This window comes from Serinus canaria, unplaced genomic scaffold (assembly GCF_022539315.1).
Source record: "Serinus canaria isolate serCan28SL12 unplaced genomic scaffold, serCan2020 HiC_scaffold_492, whole genome shotgun sequence".
Classification (NCBI taxonomy): domain Eukaryota; kingdom Metazoa; phylum Chordata; class Aves; order Passeriformes; family Fringillidae; genus Serinus; species Serinus canaria.
Genome location: NW_026108606.1, coordinates 1,891 through 6,278, shown reverse-complemented (window position 1 = coordinate 6,278; position 4,388 = coordinate 1,891). Strand labels below are relative to the sequence as shown.

Below are 4,388 nucleotides of genomic sequence, written 5' to 3'. Positions count from 1 at the left end.
ACAGTCTGAGGTACAGCCCAAAGGTACAACCCGACCCGCGGCACACAAGGTGGCACGACTGTGACACCGTGTGACACAGCCTGACACGGCACAGTCGGACACAAAACGTGACACGTGACACAACGTGACAGCCCCACACGCTACAGTCGGACACACCCCACCCCCCACCACGGTGACAACGCCACTCGAGGTGACACCTGAACCCCCTCACCCCGAGCAGGGTCCCCGCTACACCCAGCCCTGCCTGTTGTGGCCCTGGTGCCGTTGTCCCCTGGTTTTGTCACCGTTTTGTCACCGTTTTTGGGCTGTGGCTCCGTGGTTGTGTCCTCGGTTGTGTCCCCACTTCTGTCCCCGTCTCTCTCTCATTTTGTCCTTTTTTGTGTCACTGTAACCCCAAATTCGTCCCCACTTCTGTCTCCTTGTGTCCCCAACTGTGTCACTTTGTCCCCTGTTTGTGTCCCACTCATGTCCCCTCTCCCCTCAGCCCTGTCCCCTGCTGCCCCCCAACTCTGTCCCCACTTTTGTCACCCCCTGCCGGTGTCCCCTCCACGTCCCCCTGCCTGCCTGTGCCCTCCCCACCACGGGGTTGTGTCCCCCACTTGTGTGTCCCCAAATGTCCCCCCGAATTGTGCCACCCCCACCCTCCTGTCCCCCTCCCAGTTCTGTCCTCCTGTCCCCACAGTTGTGTCCCCCAAATGTCCCCTCCGTGTCCCCCCTGTGTCTCCCCCTTCCCCCCTCCCGGTGTCCCCCCGCTTGTCCCCCCCATGTCCTCTCTTGTGCCCCCCCCCTTTCCCCACGGTGTCACCCCCGTGTCTCCCCCCCGGTGTCCCCCCCTGTATCCCCCGGTGTCCCCTCCGTGTCCCCCCCGTGTCCCCCTTGGTGTCCCCCCCCGTATCCCCCGGTGTCCCCTCCGTGTCCCCCCCCCCGTGTCCCCCCCCGGTTGCCCCCTCGGTGTCCCCTCCATGTCCCCCCGTATCCCCTCGGTGTCCCCCCCCCGGGTGCCCCAGATGTCCCCTCCGTGTCCCCTCCGTGTCCCCCCCGTGTCCCCCCTGGTGTCCCCCCCCGTATCCCCCCGTGTCCCCCCCGGTGTCCCCCCCGGTGTCCCCCCCGGTGTCCCCTCCGTGTCCCCCCCGGTGCCCCCCCCGGTGTGTCCCCCACCGTTTTTGTACCCCCCCGTATCCCCCCGTGTCCCCCCACCCGGTGTCCCACCCGGTGTCCCCCCCCGGTGTCCCCTCCGTGTCCCCCCCGGTGTCCCCCCCGGTGTCCCCCCCGGTGTCCCCCCCGTGTCCCCGCGCCGTGGGGCGGGGGGGTCCCTCCCTCCCTCCCACCCGGGGCCCAACGCGCCGCCTCCATCTTGTGCCGCCGCCGCCGCCGCCGCCGTCGCGACATCACCGGCCCCGGGACAGGCCCCGGTAACGACCCCCCCCCCCTTTCCCCGGGACCCCCGAGGTCCGCCGGGACCCCCCCTCCCCCCTCCCCAATCCACTCCCCCTCCCCCGCGGGGTCCCCCCGCCCCCCTCCCGCCGCTGTCACCGCAGCGCGACCCCCACGGGATGGGGGAGGGGAAGGGGAGGGGGCGACACCGCGACCCCCACCCCACCCCCCCCTCCCCGCACTGCCCCGGGTCACGCCCACCCCCCTCAATCCCCCCCGCCCCCCCGAGCCCCCCGGGCCCTCCCCAGCCACCCTGGCAGGACCCCAAAGTGTCCCCAGGGACCCCCAAAGTGTCCCCAGGGACCCCCAAAGTGCTCCGGGACCCCCAAAGTGTCCCCCCCGCCCCAAACCGCCCCTCCCCCGCCCAGGACCCCGCTCTGACCCCCCCCAATGACACCCGGCACCCCCAAACGCGGCGGGGGGGGGGGGGCCGTGGGGGGTGACAGGGGTGACACCGGGGGTGACACTGAGGGTGACCCTGAGGGTGACACCGGGGGTGACGCGGGGTTGGGGGGGGGGGGGTGGCTGCGTGTTTGTGCCGGGGTGGGGGGGCCCGAGGGGGGTGTGGGGGGCGCGTGCGGGGGTTGTTTGTGCGGGTGCGGGTGTTTGTCTGTCTGTCCGAGCGTGTCGTGTCCAGGTGGGGCTGTGCGTGTCCGGGTGTTTGTCTGTCTGTCTGTCCGAGCGTCTCGTGTCCATGTGGGGCTGTGCGTGTCCGGTTGTTTGTCTGGTTGTTTGTCCGTCTGTCCGAGTGTGTCGTGTCTGAGTGGGGCTGTGCATGTCCGGGTGTTTGTGTGTGTCCAGTTGTTTGTGTGGGTGTTTGTCCGTCCGTCTGTCCGAGCGTGTTGTGTCTGTGTGGGGCTGTAAGTGTGCGTGTGTTTGTGCGTGCCCGGTTGTTTGTCTGGTTGTTTGTCCGTCTGTCCAAGCGTGTCATGTCCATGTGGGGCTGTGCGTGTCCGGTTGTTTGTCTGGTTGTTTGTCCGTCTCTCCGAGCGTGTCGTGTCCATGTGGGGCTGTGCATGCCCGGCTGTTTGTCCGTGTCCGGTTGTTTGTCCATCTCTGGTCGTGTGTCTGTGTCAGGGCTCTTTGGGGGTTGTTTGTCCGTGTCCGGTTGTTTGTATCAAGCCCCGTGTCCGGTTGTTTGTCCGTGTCCGGTTGTGCACCCTTATGAGGGCTGTGTGGGGGTTGTTCGTGTGCGGCTGTGCACCTGCCTGTACCCGTGGCTGTTGTGTGTTCACGTCCGGTTGTGTGTCACATCCCTGTGCGGTTGTGTCACATCCCTGTGCGGTTGTGTGCGGGTTGTTTGTCCATGGGCGGTTGTGCCTCTGCCTGTCAAACGTCCCTGTGCGGCTGTGTCACGTTGTTGTGCGGTTGTGCGCCCGTCTGAGGGTCGTGTGTGTGCTGTCTGTGCGGCTGTGCTCGTGCCCCTCCCCGTGGGGGCGTGTCAGCCGTCCCTGTGTGCGGCTGTTGTGTCCCTGCCTGTTGCCTGTCAGTGTCCCTGTGCCATTGTCCCTCCGTGCCGGGGGCGTGTGGGGGCTGTTCCCGCGCGGTTGTGCGCGGGCGTGTGGCTGTGAGCGCGTCAGTTTGAGGGCTGTGTGGGGGTTGTTCTTCCATCTACAGCCGTCCCTCTGCGGGTGAAACACCCGCGTGGGGGTGGTGTGGGGGTACTTTGAGTGCGGTCGTGCACCCGTGTTTGGTTGTGCGTCACACCCGTGTTTGGTTGTGTCACATGTCCTTGTGCACTTGTACACCCGTGTTCGGTTGTGTGTCACGTTCGTGTTCGGTTGTGTGTCACACTCACGTCTGCCTGTGTCACGTGTCCCTGTACTGTTGTACAGCCATGTTTGGTTGTGTGTCACACCCACGTGTGTCACGTGTCCCTGTGTGGTTGTACACCCATGTTCGGTTGTGCGTTGTGTCCGTGTGTACCCGAATGGTTGTGTGGGGGTTGTGGGGCTGCGGGTGTTGTGTCCGTGTGTCCGTGTGCGGTTGTGTGTCCGTATGTGTGCGGTTGTTTGTCCGCGCGCGGCTGTTGTGTCCAACACGTGTTGTGTGTGTTGTGCGTGTGCAACAGGTGCTGAGGCTGTTGGGTGGGCGTGTCACACCTGTGTGCATGTGCAGGCGTGTGTCACACCTGTGTTTGTGTGTGTGTCACACCTGTGTTTATGTATGTGTCACACCTGTGTGGTTGTGTCACACCTGTGTGTGTGTCACACCTGTGTTTGTGTGTGTGTGTCACACCTGTGTTTATGTGTGTGTGTCACACCTGTGTGGTTGTGTCACACCTGTGTTGTTGTGTCACACCTGTGTTTGTGTGTGTGTCACACCTGTGTTTATGTGTGTGTGTCACACCTGTGTTTATGTATGTGTGTCACACCTGTGTGTGTGTGTGTGTCACACCTGTGTTTGTGTGTGTGTCACACCTGTGTGGTTGTGTCACACCTGCGCGTGCCCTGTCCCCCCCTCCCCCTCGGGCTGTCCCCCCTCCCGCCCGTCACGCGCTGACACTTCCGCGTCCGCCCCTCATCCCCTAGAGCCCCGCCCCCTTTGTAGCCCCGCCCCTTTAACCGCTCCCCCCCCTTTTTGTCCCCGCCCCCTCAGCCTCCGCCTGCTCCTTCAACGCCGCCCGCGGCAGGACGGGGCCCCGTGACGTCACTCCCAGCCCAGCCAATGAGCATCCAGGTAAGCTCATGACGTCGCTGGCGCGCGCGCTTCCTTAGCGCGGGATGGGCGTGGTCGCGGGGACTGGGTGGGCGTGTCCCGGCGCTCCCTGCCCCCTGATTGGCCGCAGGTGAAAGGTGTGTCCGGAGGGGGGAAGGGGGAGGGGTCTGGGGGGGAGGGGGGGTTGTTCCCATGGCAACAGTTGGGTGACACTGCCCCCTCCCCCCCCCCCGGTGACGTCGCGGACGGGACGCCGCTGTCAGGCGGCTCCGGGGGTACCTGGGGGGCGGGGGAGG

The 4,388-nt window shown here is 65.8% G+C and overlaps 1 long non-coding RNA gene across 1 annotated transcript; it reads right to left on the bottom strand.

Moving 5' to 3' along the window:
- Positions 1–2,018: 2,018 nt before the first annotated feature.
- Positions 2,019–3,918, bottom strand: LOC127061288 (uncharacterized). The gene is made up of 3 exons (XR_007780776.1): positions 3,855–3,918; positions 3,736–3,783; positions 2,019–3,611 (listed from the first exon to the last, which is right to left on the bottom strand). It is a non-coding gene; the product is annotated as an uncharacterized LOC127061288 (long non-coding RNA).
- Positions 3,919–4,388: the final 470 nt, after the last annotated feature.